We start from the raw sequence: 15,641 nt of genomic DNA on the forward strand, positions 1-15,641 counted from the left end.
ACAGCAGCGAGAGTCCCGTTCACAGCGGAGCCAGCAGGAAACCATCCCAAGCGGAGGCAGATCAGCATCGCAGAGATGTCCCCAGCCGATACACAGGCGAGCAGTACATGGCCACCGGATCGGACCGGACTCCCTCCACAAAGGAGAGTGGGACATAGAAGAAAAAGAAAAGAAACGGCAGATCAACTGGTCTAAAAAGGGAGTCTATTTAAAGGCTAGAGTATACAAATGAGTTTTAAGGTGAGACTTAAATGCTTCTACCGAGGTGGCATCTCGAACTGTTACCGGGAGGGCATTCCAGAGTACTGGAGCCCGAAATGAAAAAGCTCTATAGCTCGCAGACGTTTTTGGGGCTTTGGGAATCACCAATAAGCCGGAGTCCTTTGAACGCAGATTTCTTGCCGGGACATATGGTACAATACAATCGGCCAGATAGGATGGAAGTAGACCGTGTAGTATTTTATACGTAAGTAGTAAAACCTTAAAGTCACATCTTAAGTGCACAGGAAGCCAGTGCAGGTGAGCCAGTACAGGTATTATGGGTATGGTATGAGTTTATTTCAAACATACATACAGTTACAATGTGGAAGAATGTGGAACATCACAAAATTCCACATTTTTCCAGTTTCACATTTCAAAATGTTTCAAAAGGAGTAGGAAGAAGCAGATCTTTTTTAATCCTGCCCTTTTTCCGATTGACACACATTTGTTCACTTCCTGTGCTCAATCTGCAACACAAAGGAATAAATAATCAATAAAGTTTGCGTGAATATATAGGTATTAATAATTTGTGATTCAAATAATTTGCTAAATATGTGATGGATTATATATTATGTCTCATTTATCATTCATGTTCAAGATGTTTATCAGGAATCTTCTTTCTTATACTTTACCAACAGTTTTTACTGGATTATTTTAGTACATTGTTTGACTTCTTTGCTTAATTCATTCCAAAATTTAGTTCCACATACTGACATAATAAATGTTTTAAGTTTTGTACGTACATACAGCTGTTTTAAGTTGAATTTTCCCATTAAGTTAGTTATGTTTTCTGTGTTTGTTGGGAATAATTGTTGTACCATCTCGGGTAGCAAGTTGCTACCTAATAGTGCCTAATAGCTGTTTGCAAATGTACCAAATCATTGGATTTCTATATTATTGATTCTGTAAATAAACGGTTTAGATGTTCTTGAAAGCCACGGTTATGTATTATTCTATCTGACCTTTTTGTAAAACAAGTAATGACTAGAGCATACTTTAGTAGTCATATTCCCATATTTGTACACATTAACTTAGTTACGATAACACTAGGGAACACTAGAGAATATGTATTTGTGTTTGACTTTCTTTCCTACTGTTATTGAACAGCAATTTTTTTAGTTTTACTTGGATTCAAATAATTTTTTGTCAAACCATCTCTTAATTTATTAATTTATTCTGTTCCTATTTGTATTACATTGCGCCTCAATATATGTTTAAAGCTGAGATGGTTGTTCGCCTCAGTTCACATATTTCTTGCCCAGTTCAAAACCAACCTTCTGAAGCAATACCATTAATTTGTTAATTGAGATATTATTATTCAATGTCTTATGTTTTGTTTGGGCAAATAAACAATGCAACTGCACACTGTCATTACTCCTCAAATGATCACAAGAATATACTGTGTATACTTATCATTTTACTAACTAAATAAGTTACACACTCATAATATTTAATGTTTTGTTTCTTCATTGTTGTGTCAATCAAAAATATTTGCAATTTTTTGTTACTCTATTTCTTTTCTTAAATAATGTTAAACTTTGTTTCAGTTCCTCATCTATTTAATTCCAGAAATTCACGCCCCAAACTGTATAGTACTTTTCAGATTAGTGCTTATTATGCAAGGCTGTTTTTATTTATTTCTCACAGCCAAATAATGAAATATTCCAATGACTGTAAATATATATTTACTATCTGTATATACATATATATTTAGTATGTATATATATATATATAGAGAGAGAGAGAGAGAGAGAGAGAGAGAGAGAGAGAGAGAGAGAGAGAGAGAGAGAGAGATTTTAGAGGTGTGGGAAAAAATCGATTCGAATACGAATCGCGATTCTCACATAGTGCGATTTAGAATCGATTCTCTTTTTTTTTTTTAAATCAATCCAACAAACCAATACACAGCAATACCATGACAATGTAATCCAATTCCAAAACCAAACCTCACCCAGCAACACACTGCACTGCTGCAATAAACAGAGCAATTGAGCGACGACACAAACACAGCACAGAACAAACCAAAAGTAGTGAAACAAAAATTATTATTATCAACAACAGTATCAATATTAGTTATAATTTCAGCATAGTAGTGACTAAAAATCCCTTATGACATTATCATTAGACATTTATAAAAATTAAAAAAAAGAACAATAGTGTCACAGTGGCTTACACTTGCATTGCATCTCATAAGCTTGACAACACACTGTGTCCAATGTTTTCACAAAGATAAAATAAGTCATAATTTTGGTTTGTTTAATAGTTAAAACATCCATCCATTTTTTACCGCTTATTCCCTTTGGGGTGCGGGGGGCGTTGATGCCTATGTCAGCTACAATTGGGCGGAAGGCAGTGTACACCCTGGACAAGTCGCCACCTAATCGCAGGGCCAACACAGATAGACAGACAACAAGTTAAAACAAATTTACATTATTGCAATCATTTCATAAAACATTGTCCTTTACAATTATAAAAGCTTTTTTTTAAAAATCTACTACTCTGCTATTATGTCAGCAGACTGGGGTAGATCCTGCTGAAATCCTTTGTATTGAATGAATACAGAATCGTTTTGAATCTGAAAAATATCGTTTTTGAATCAAGAATCGCGTCGAATCGAAAAAATTTATATATAATACATATACATACATATATATTTATATATAGATATACATATGCATGTGTATATATAGATATACATATGCATGTGTATATATATATACATATATATATACTGTATATGTATATAATATTTACTGTATATATATATGTATATGCATATTTACTGTATATATGTATATGTATGTATGTGCGTATGTATATATATATATATATATATATATGTGTGTGTATATATAATGTGTATACACACACATATGTGTATATATATATATATATATATATATACATATACATATACATATACATATATGTGTGTGTGTATATATTTATGTATATATGTGTGTATGTACATATGTGTGTGTATATATAAGTGTATATACTATATCAATCAATCAATCAATGTTTACTTATATAGCCCTAAATCACTAGTGTCTCAAAGGGCTGCACAAACCACCACGACATCCTCGGTAGGCCCACATAAGGGCAAGGAAAACTCACACCCAGTGGGACGTCGGTGACAATGATGACTATGAGAACCTTAGAGAGGAGGAAAGCAATGGATGTCGAGCGGGTCTAACATGGTACTGTGAAAGTTCAATCCACAATGGATCCAACACAGTCGCGAGAGTCCAGTCCAAAGCGGATCCAACACAGCAGCGAGAGTCCCGTTCACAGCGGAGCCAGCAGGAAACCATCCCAAGCGGAGGCGGATCAGCATCGCAGAGATGTCCCCAGCCGATACACAGGCAAGCAGTACATGGCCACCGGATCGGACCGGACCCCCTCCACAAGGGAGAGTGGGACATAGAAGAAAAAGAAAAGAAACGGCAGATCAACTGGTCTAAAAAGGGAGTCTATTTAAAGGCTAGAGTATACAAATGAGTTTTAAGGTGAGACTTAAATGCTTCTACTGAGGTGGCATCTCGAACTGTTACCGGGAGGGCATTCCAGAGTACTGGAGCCCGAACGGAAAACGCTCTATAGCCCGCAAACTTTTTTTGGGCTTTGGGAATCACTAACAAGCCAGAGTCCTTTGAAGGCAGATTTCTTGCCAGGACATATGGTACAATACAATCGGCAAGATAGGATAGAGCTAGACCGTGTAGTATTTTATACGTAAGTAGTAAAACCTTAAAGTCACATCTTAAGTGCACAGGAAGCCAGTGCAGGTGAGCCAGTACAGGCGTAATATGATCAAACTTTCTTGTTCTTGTCAAAATTCTAGCAGCCGCATTTTGTACCAACTGTAATCTTTTAATGCTAGACATGGGGAGACCCGAAAATAACACGTTACAGTAATCGAGACGAGACGTAACAAACGCATGGATAATGATCTCAGCGTCTTTAGTGGACAGAATGGAGCGAATTTTAGCGATATTACGGAGATGAAAGAAGGCCGTTTTAGTAACGCTTTTAATGTGTGCCTCAAAGGAGAGAGTTGGGTCGAAGATAATACCCAGATTCTTTACCGTGTCGCCTTGTTTAATTGTTTGGTTGTCAAATGTTAGAGTTGTATTATTAAATAGAGGTCGGTGTCTAGCAGGACCGATAATCAGCATTTCCGTTTTTTTGGCGTTGAGTTGCAAAAAGTTAGCGGACATCCATTGTTTAATTTCATTAAGACACGCCTCCAGTTGACTACAATCCGGCGTGTTGGTCAGCTTTAGGGGCATGTAGAGTTGGGTGTCATCAGCATAACAGTGAAAGCTAATACCGTATTTGCGTATGATGTCACCTAGCGGCAGCATGTAGATGCTGAAGAGTGCAGGGCCAAGGACCGAACCCAGGGGAACTCCACACGTTACCTTAACGTAGTCCGAGGTCACATTGTTATGGGAGACACACTGCATCCTATCAGTAAGATAAGAGTTAAACCAAGACAGGGCTAAGTCTGACATACCAATTCGTGTTTTGATACGTTCTAATAAAATATGATCGACGGTATCGAAAGCAGCGCTAAGATCGAGGAGCAGCAACATAGATGACGCATCAGAATCCATCGTTAGCAATAGATCATTAGTCATTTTTGCGAGGGCTGTCTCCGTGGAGTGATTTGCCCTGAAACCGGATTGAAAGGTTTCACATAGATTGTTAGACGCTAAGTGTTCATTTAACTGCTCCGCAATAATTTTTTCAAGGATTTTTGAAATAAAGGGAAGGTGAGACACCGGTCGGTAGTTTACCATGAGGTCAGGATCGAGGTTAGGTCTTTTAAGAAGAGGATGAATAACCGCTTTTTTGAATGCTAGGGGAACAGTGCCCGAGGAGAGTGATAAGTTTATAATATTTAGCACTGATGGACCTAATAATACAAAGAGCTCCTTGATCAGTTTCCCAGGAAGAGGGTCAAGTAAACATGTTGTCTGTTTTATTCCATTTACACATTGTAACAATTCCTCTAATGTTATTTCCTCAAAACGAGAGAAACTATTTTGGAGGGCAGTATCCGCCGTATATACCATCGTATCAGTGTTAATAGAACCCCGTTGTAGCTGGGACGCATTGTCTTTAATCTCCTTTCTAATGACTTCAATTTTCTTACTAAAGAATTGCATAAAGTCATCAGCTGAGTGGGTTGAGCTACTGGAAGGGGTCCCTTGTTGGGTTAGCGATGCTACCGTACTAAACAAAAATTTAGGATCGTTTTTATTACGGTGGATGAGATTTGAGTAATATTTAGTTTTAGCTAAGGTAAGCATGCGTTTATAAGTTATTAAACCATCACTCCATGCTTGATGGTGCACCTCAAGTTTAGTCGTGCGCCATTTGCGTTCCAGCTTTCTACATAATAATTTCTGAGCTCTAGTTTCTTCTGTAAACCACGGGGTGCGCTTTTTTGGAGCCTTTTTAACTTTAGCGGTGCTATATTATCAATGGTTTCGCGCAGGGCGTCGTTAAAGTTGTTAGTGAGGTTATCAATAGAGCCCACATACTTTGGGAATGGTGCCATTACCGAGGGCAGTAGGTCAGCAAGAGTTGTCGTTCTGGCTGTATTAATGTTGCGGCTGCTATAGCAGTTATTATTATTATTAGTTTGACGAACATGCGTCTGAACCTCGAATTTTATAAGGTAATGATCGGACAATACTTTAGTATACGGGAGTAACTTTGGAAACGGTGATACCCCTGACAAGCACTAGGTCTATCGTATTGCCGTTGCGATGCGTGGGTTCATTTATTATTTGTGTGAGACCACAGCTATCAATTACAGTCTGGAGCGCTACGCACGGTGGGTCCAATGGGGTATTCATATGGATATTAAAGTCCCCCATATTTGTATGTTTAAGTATGTGTGTATATATAAACATGCAGTTATATGTGTGTGTATATATATATGTGTGTGTATATATATCTATATGTGTGTGTGTATATATGTATATATATATATATATATATATATATATATATATATATATATATATATATTTCAAATTGCATGTTTGAATGCACATTCAAACATAAAAACTACTATATACAAAGAACCACGTTTTTATAACCATGATTTGTGATTGAAAAGAAATTCATTTGTTGTAAAATAAAATAAAAACTAAATCCTAATAATTATTTTATGTTGTATCACCGACACAAAACATGCTATTTATCCCCAACCTCCTTATAATATGCACAAGAGTGTGGATGTATTTAGAGTTACAAAGAAATAGTGACTACAGTGGTAATGTCAATATGGTTTGTCATTATTTATCATTTATATTCTACCCAATTTTTGTCTCCTGCTTAACAACAGGATGTTCTAATACTGATTTGTCAGCTTTTGTCCATTAGATATTACACAAACACATGCATTTTTGGGTCACTGCTGAGACTGAATAAATATCAGGGCCCATCCATCTATGGAAACAAATACGCAATAGGAAACTTTCCCCGCTCCCTAGTAACCAGGCAACCGTTGGATGTGTGACTCGGGAAAGGCAGAGAAGCGCTGACTCACATCGGCTATGACGTGAAGGATCCAAAAGAACACACTCAAACTGTATATTTGCAGCAGCATTTCATGAGGCTGCCAATTTCAGATGATTTCACATTGATGTTATTAGCTTTAAAACACAATTAAATCATGAAATCAATGAGTCATCTTAATTTATGTCAATGTTGGATAAATAAAGGTTGAATGTTGCATAAATAAGAATGAACACATATTGGCTGTTACTGAAACTAACATAACTTTTTTGTAATCACTTATTCAGTGATGGTTAGTATATTCTGTGGAATGGTGTTTTGGAACTAGTAGACGCAAGACCCTTTTGAGAATACTAGCACACTCTAGAGGCTGTCAGTGGAACTGCATTTGCCTTTTATGGGAATAAATTACAGCAGGGGTCACCAACGTTTTTGAAACCAAGAGCTACTTCTTGGGTACTGATTAATGCGAAGGGCTACCAGTTTGATACACACTTAAATTAATTTCCAGAAATAGCCAATGTGCTCAATTTACCTTTAACTATATTTTATTATTAATAATTAATAGCCCTGCAATGAGGTGGCAACTTGTCCAGGGTGTACCCCGCCTTCCGCCCGATTGTAGCTGAGATAGGCGCCAGTGCCCCCCGCTAACCCCAAAAGGGAATAAGCGGTAGATAATGGATGGATGGATATATTTATCTTTGTGGAAACACTGATCATCTTAATGATTTCTCACAATAAATATATATAGAAACAGATAAATATCAATATGCAACACTTTATTTTTATATTTTCTCTACATGCACATTTTTCAAATTGAACATTTTCAAATTATCACTTTTAAGACAGTCTTGTGAAATCACAATATCCCATTTTAACTAGCTAGCCACTAAAAAAATATAACAAATAATGAATTACTTTGCACCATGTTTGTACAAATAATAACTCATGTAAAATACAAAAGTCAACTCTCAAATTTTTAAATAAATCATGTCGCACTTTGAACACCTTTGTCTGTTAGTGGGAAGCCTGCCATTGCTGTTAACTAGTGTGTTGTACTCTGGTGTGTAACTTGACACTGTGAAGTGAAGTGAAGTGAAGTGAATTATATTTATATAGCGCGTTTCTCTAGTGACTCAAAGCGCTTTACATAGTGAAACCCAACATCTAAGTTACATTTAAACCAGTGTGGGTGGCACTGGGAGCACGTGGGTAAAGTGTCTTGCCCAAGGACACAACGGCAGTGACTAGGATGGCGGAAGCGGAAATCGAACCTGCAACCGTCAAGTTGCTGGCACGGCCACTCTACCAACCGAGCTATACCGCCCTACTGCAACTCTGAGTGAGTCTTGCAGATGTGCGTCAGTGAGGCGTGTTCTGTGTTTGTTCTTGATGAAGTTCATGTCAGAAAAGGCTGATTCACAAAGATAAGTTGAACCAAACAGGCTTGCAACCTTCATAGCTGCTGCGCATACACCACTGTACTTTTCTGTGTCAACGAGGCACCAAAACTTTGGTGCAGCCTGGTGGGCTTTAAATTTTAAATTGGCAGGAAAGAAGAGGAAGGAATTTAAAAGGTAAATGGGGATATGTGTTTAAAAATCCTAAAATCATTTTTAAGGTTGTATTTTTCCTCTAAAATTGTCTTTCTGAAAGTCATAAGAAGCAAAGTAAAAAATAAATAAATTTATTTAAACAAGTGCTGACCAAATCTTTAAAATATGTTCTTGGATTTTCAAATTCTAATTGAGTTTTGTCTCTCTTATAATTAAAAATGTCGAGCAAAGCGAGACCAGCTTGCTAGTAAATAAATACAATTTAAAAATAGAGTCAGCTCACTGGTAAGTGCTGCTATTTGAGCTATTTTTAGAACAGGCCAGCGGGCTACTCATCTGGTCCTTATGGGCTACCTGGTGCCCGTGGGCACTGCTTTGGTGACCCCTGAGTTATAGTAATACATTTCCATTCAAATGTAAAAATTCATATTATTGGTAGTTCATCAATCCAATTTCTAACCCGTACAGTATAACCCTAGGAAAAATACATTGATGTGTATAGTTTATAAAAACAAGTATGTATTCATAAGTGATAAAAAAAAAAGAATAAATGATAAATGTTCTATAAAATATTTAATTTAATACAAAAATAAATGTATTGAAGAAATAATAATAGGGCTATAGCATATTTGCAATATCAGAAAAATACCTGATGTGCAATTGTTTTTTTTATTATTATACCTTTTTATATAAGCTATAATGTATTTATAAGTGTTTAAAAAGATTAATAGTTTTTTATTTTCTAAAATATTTCATTAAAGTGATGAAGTAGGCCTTATGTATATTGAATGAATTTCTTGACAACGTAGTACAATCTCAGGAAAATTATACTGTAGTTTTTTATGGTTAATCATAAATTATACAAGCACAAATGTATTCAAAAGTGCTTACAAAATTATGAATAATCAATGTGCAGTCTGTAAAATATAACATTTTAAACAAAAATGTAATTTATTAAAAACAATAGTGATCAGTCTACTGTATATTTAATGTTTGCTGTAGTTGCTGACCACATATACTACAATCTCAGAAAAAATACACTGTACATTTTAGTTTTTGATTATAACTTATATAGAAAAGATGTATTTGTAATTTCTTAAAAAAATAAATAATACTTGTTCAACAACACATTCAATTAAAAAACAATCGATTTTATTAAAAAATACATAATGGGCCTAATTAAAATGTATTGTATTTACTAGAGTTTCTGACCTCATGTTGTACCATTTCATGAAAAATACACTGTGTAATTTTTTATGTTTTCAATTATAACTTGTATAAGCAACAATACGTGCAAAAAAAACACATATGTATTATTACTTGTATAAAATTTATAATTTAATGCAAAACATTATTTGAAAAAAAAATATTGTGTTTACTGTATATTTTATGTATCTGCCATAGAAAAAAATACAAGGGTGTGTAATTTTTGGATTTCCATTATAACTTATAGAGGCAATAATATATATTTAAGTGCTAAAAATATTATTTAATATTTATTCCATAAGATATTTAAGTAAGTACAAAAATTGTATGTATAAAAAATGATAGTAGGCCTCCTGCATATTTCATGTATTTGCTATAGGTGCTAACTTCATATACAATCTTAGGAAACATTTACTGTGTAATATTAGTTTTTAATTGTAAATTATAAAAGCAATAATGTATTCATACGCGCTAAAAAACAAAAATAGATATTTGATTTTTTTTCTCCATAGAATATGTAATTTAATTTATAACAATGAATCTGAAATAATAATAATATGCTTCTGTGTAGCTATTGTATTTATTTTAAATTCATTGACTTGTACCTTTTTTGGCCCTTGAAACGTAGTGAATAGTAACCAGTTGGAGTAAAAATACAGATGAATTCACTTTCCCCTATCCTGACAGTACTGCAAGTATTGAAAAATTAATCAACATAAAGTACAGTATAGGTAACAAAAACATGTATTAGTTGGCTGATATCGTCCTCCTCTGGCAACAAAATCACTGATGCTGGAGTTCTGCTTGACACACTCGAACAGCATCAGGATGTTGTTACCAGAAGAAAACAACAGTCCATCTCTGCTTCCCCTTGATATCATGGGGGTAAAGGATTCTGCAGTAATAGGATAAAAAAAGTTTACAGAGGGCCTGTTGCAAAGTAACAAGCACAGTGTTTTAACAGTACTACAGTCTATCATGCAAGGATGTGATAGCACCGGCTTGTTCTTTTTCTATCACATGTTCTATTTTCACTTTGGATTTATGATAGATGTGACCCGTCTCAGTTGCTCTTAATCTGATACAGCTCAACAGCGTCTTGTATCCAAATGTCAGATGAATGAGTGAGACATCTTTGGTTTCAGCTCAGCAGGGGCATTTTGGAAGACCAATGATGTGCAGGAGGATGAGGCCTGGTTTTACAGCAGTTTAATCCTATACCGTGCTAATGATGGTAAGAACCCACGATAGGGTAATGTTTGCTCCTTGCTATTGCTTCCTAATGAAGTTGTAAACTCTGCAGGGTACATGCCAGAAGAAGAGTGTAACTATCTTGTTACGGTGCAAGTGCAGAAGCATCACATGAAGCCGGTGTGGGCCAAATGACACCAAACAATCCATGAGAAGAGGGTAATTGGAGCTCACCAGGCTTGTTTAAGAAGCCGTGGACATATGGTGTGGCAGTTTGTTAATAACCATTGGTAATATGGGGAATTAAAGCATCCTGTCAAGGAGGCTTGTGGTGCTAATAGCAGCCTTTATTTGGACACAGCTCGGCTGCAAAGCACAGGGAGGGAGTATAATATGACACTGAAACAACACAGTATGTTGTTCTTCAGTACATATTTAACCAAGGTGTGTTAAGAATTAGTTTAAAAAAGTCCTCTACAATTAGCATTCAAAGGAAGCTGAGGAATTTGACATGTAAAATAATCATAAACCAGGCGGATGCTGGATGATTTACACACAGCAGTGGGCAATATTGTCACTGTGTAGCTTTTGCTTTAGCTTCTTAAAATATGTTTGCAGACAGCAAGTCTATAATCGCCCGACGTAAATGTTGAATTCAGTATTTATGAGCCACTGTTGACAACCCAAACACCTGCTCCTCTTCGCAGGCTCCTTTCGAGAAGACCTGGGATACTCCACCCAGGGACGTGGCCTTACTTGGGAGAGGAGGGTGTACCACAAGTGTGAAGGTGGGGCTTTGTTTGTTGGGGGAGAATTGTGCTGACAGCTGGGGTAACAAGGCCGGATAATCCAGCTTTATTTTGGGATTTTTACCTATTTATCTCACTGGAATTATGTTTTTCTAATAGGATTGCAGTTGACAAAGAAGATTGATTTAACAGTACAGTTGTCCCTCACCCCATCACGCTTCAAATAGTGCGGATTCACCACATCGCTGTGGTTTAAGCATATTCCACACAATTTTTGCCCATAATTACCCACTTTCAAGCATAACAAATGGCAAAACAAACTAAAAAAATACCAATACTACAGTATTGGCTGCTTGATGAGACCATACCAATTAGATCACGCTATTCAGTATCATGGCCACTGATTGGCTCAGCCTCAGTTAACCTTACTATTTTAGATTAAAAGGGTGCAAAGGAGACAAAAATGTGGTATTTCATGTTTACAGGGCTCTTATAGTGTGGACACATTTATTTAGAAGGTAGTAAACAGTTTTTATGCTCTAGCTATGAAAATATTAAGATTTGTAATTAATGATTCCTCTGCGGAAGTTCATTTATCATTACTGTATGTTTCTATATAGTAGCTTTTTCCAGGGAGGCAAAAGATCCCTGTTAAAGACTGTGTAAAGAAATGGGGAACTGTAACCACACATAACCACATGCTTCAAAGACACAAAAAGAAGACGAACAGGGAGGCAAAATATGATGATATGATGCACCACTGCAAACTACGGCCACAAAATAAGGATAAAATTGATCATGATTCATTAGATGCAAGTGCTTCCATTGTTGTGGTTTGACTTAAATATGAAATAAAATAAAGTGAGAAAGAGAAGGAGGGAGCAAAACACATTTTATTTTAGGAAAAACACTAAGCATTGGTTACCATACCATAGTTCTGGAACTTTGTATTGTTATTTTAAAAACCTGTCTGAGAACTTTCGGTTTTATGTATGAAATATGTTAAATAGGGACGGCGTAGCACAGTGGGAGAGTGGCCGTGCGCAACCCGAGGGTCACTGGTTCAAATCCCACCTAGAACCAACCTTGTCACGTCCGTTGTGTCCTGAGCAATACACTTCACCCTTGCTCCTGATGGGTGCTGGTTGGCGCCTTGCATGGCAGCTCCCTCCATCAGTGTGTGAATGGGTAAATGTGGAAGTAGTGTCAAAGCGCTTTGAGTACCTTGAAGGTAGAAAAGCGCTATACAAGTACAACCCATTTATTTAAATTATCATTGTTATATATCTTCATAATTATATTTTTGGTGAAGTGTTTTATAATTAAATCATTTTAATGTGTTTATTTATTACCACATGAAAAAAGTTGCACAAATTTAATTTAAGCTCCTTTAATACAATTTGTACAACCTGTTGTTGTTGTTGCAGCATTTGTCCACTAGAGTATAGTCATAGGCAGCAATTCATTGTTTGCCTATACATGCTTTTTTTTTTCAAATTACATTTTTTTCAAATAGAGAAAAATATATATTTTCACGTCTGTTATTCATCAACTAAATAAATTAATAAAGTTAATTGTGAACGATGAACACTTGTGAACATCATGACACACTAATCAAACCACAGCTAAGCAGTGTAAATGATATTTTAGCTCCAACATTACTACAGAGTCATTACACGAAATTGGGAAATGTACCTAATATTTCAAAACTGCTGGTTTTGGTTGTTCAGTATCACCTTCGGCCTATCCATGTAATGCCATATGCACACAATGCAGTGCAGGCTGGCTATTGAACCCCCCCGACTGGTGTTGACAGGGCTGTCATTTGCCCACACACATCTCAGCAGATCTGTTTCAGGGGCTATTCTTAAATGTGCTAAGGTATACGGGATTTTGTGGCATTCGATTATAGAAAAAAATTTTTTGTATATATATATATATATATATGTATGTATATATATATATATATATATATATATATATATATATATATGTATATGTATATGTGTGTGTGCCTGTATATATCTTTATTTATATAATACCTTTACATATTATCGATGTGTATATATATATATTTATATATATATATACAGAGGGAGAGAGAGATTATATATACATTAGGAATGTCAAAATAAACAAGTTAACTCGTGATTAATCACAAAACATTATTGCATTGATCATGTACACACTTATTCATGGAATTTATTTTGGCTGTACAAGTTCTTTAATCTTAACCGCTTTACGGTCAGTGATCAGGTCATACATACATCAGTACAAAAATGAGTGGGGGAGACTGCGACTGGTGTGCTTGATTAACAATCCATCCATCCATTTTCTACCACTTATTCCCTTTGGGGTTGCGGGAGCGCTGGTGCCTATATCAGCTACAATCGGGCGGAAGGCGGGGTACACCCTGGACAAGTCGTCACCTCATCGCAGAGCCAACAGATAGACAAACAACATTCACACTCACATTCACATACTAGGGCCAATTTAGTGTTGCCAATCAATCTATCCCCAGGTGCATGTCTTTGGAAGCGGGAAGAAGCCGGGGTACCCGGAGGGAACCCACGCATTCACAGGGAGGACATGCAAACTCCACACAGAAAGATCCCGAGCCCGTGATTGAACCCCAGACTACTCAGGACCTTCGTATCGTGAGGCAGACGCACTAACCCCTCTTCCACCGTGAAGCCCCTTGATTAACAATTTTACTCCAAAATGTGAAGTGAGTTATATTGATATAACACTTTTCTCTAGTGACTCAAAGTGCTTTACATAGTGAAACCCAATATGTAAGTTACATTTTTAAACCAGTGTGGGTGGCACTGGGAGCAGGTGCGTAAAGTGTCCTGCCCAAAGACACAACGGCAGTGGCTAGGATGGCGGAAGCGAGGCTCGAACCAGGAACCCTCAAGTTGCTGGCACGGCCACTCTACCAACCGAGCTATACCGCCCCCTTCAAGTAAAATATTTAAAAAATGTTGCTGGATGACATTCTGAGAATTATAAAACATTCTTAATCTAAATGGGAATATATGAACATCCCAGCAGTCTGCATCCTAATGACAGCAGACCTTGTACAGTAAGCAATGTTTTATTTTGTTTGTTGGCTCTTATGAAGTGTGTAGTGCGTAATAATCAGTGCTGAAGAAATAAAAAAAGCAAATGTTGTGATGTGTTTTTGAAATGAATGTGCCACGTATGCTTAAAATGTTCAAAATACATAAATATTAAATGTTATTATAAACGTGACGGTTATTACATTACATATATACTTATAGCATGTATGTAAAACCTTGTTTGGATGTTTTATAAGGTCCTTGTTGGCAGAATTACACGTCTCCCGTAGGCTCCATTGATCACATTTATTTAATATTTAGAATACGAAAAATGAAAAAAATATCTATCGTCATGTCTTTCATAATGATTGTGAATCATAGGCAAAATTCCCCAAAAAGTGCAGGTACCGTTTAAAAAAACATCCGAACACCTCCATTAATGTTTTATATACACACTCTAAGTATACATGTAATATACAGGCACATTGATAATAACATCTAATATTTATGTATTTTGATACTTTTAAACATACAACGGCCCATTAATTTCACAAACACATCACGTTTGCTTTTTTCTTTGACGACGTCACTGATTACTGCTTACTACAGACTTCATGAAAGACAACAAACATAATAAAACATCATTAACTGTACAATGTCTGCTGTCATTAGAATGCAAACTGCTAAGATGTTCATATATTCCAGTTGAGATAAGGAATGACTCATATTCCTCGCGAATAAAAAGCAGGGGTGAAACGAAGCGTCTTTTTTCTCACCCTTTCTGGGTCGAAATTGGATGCCAAAATTGACCAACTTGTCGGATTATGTCCTAATCTATCTACTATCAAGATGAGAGACATTATTTATGACCTAAAATAAACGTTCACAAGCTCTGATGCTGGCAGCACGGTGGACAAGGGGTTAGTGCGTTTGCCTCACACTAAAAAGGTCATGAGTAGCCTAGGGTTCAATTCTGGGCTTGGGATATTTATGTGAGGAGTTTGCAAGTCCTCTCTGTGACTGCGTGGATTCCCTCCGGGTACTCCGGCTTCCTCCCACCTCCAAAGACATGCACC

At 36.4% G+C, this 15,641-nt stretch overlaps 1 long non-coding RNA gene across 1 annotated transcript in view; it reads right to left on the reverse strand.

The window, feature by feature from the left end:
* Window positions 1–536: 536 nt before the first annotated feature.
* Window positions 537–15,641, reverse strand: part of LOC133558025 (uncharacterized) — a 20,375-nt gene continuing 5,270 nt past the window's right edge. Inside the window, exons 2-3 of the long non-coding RNA XR_009807884.1 lie at window positions 2,549–2,638; window positions 537–728 (exon numbers count right to left, since the gene is read on the reverse strand). This is a non-coding gene — a long non-coding RNA (uncharacterized LOC133558025). The remainder of the gene's footprint in view (window positions 729–2,548; window positions 2,639–15,641) is intronic.

Source organism: Nerophis ophidion, linkage group LG08 (assembly GCF_033978795.1).
Source record: "Nerophis ophidion isolate RoL-2023_Sa linkage group LG08, RoL_Noph_v1.0, whole genome shotgun sequence".
In the NCBI taxonomy this organism is placed as follows: Eukaryota; Metazoa; Chordata; class Actinopteri; order Syngnathiformes; family Syngnathidae; genus Nerophis; species Nerophis ophidion.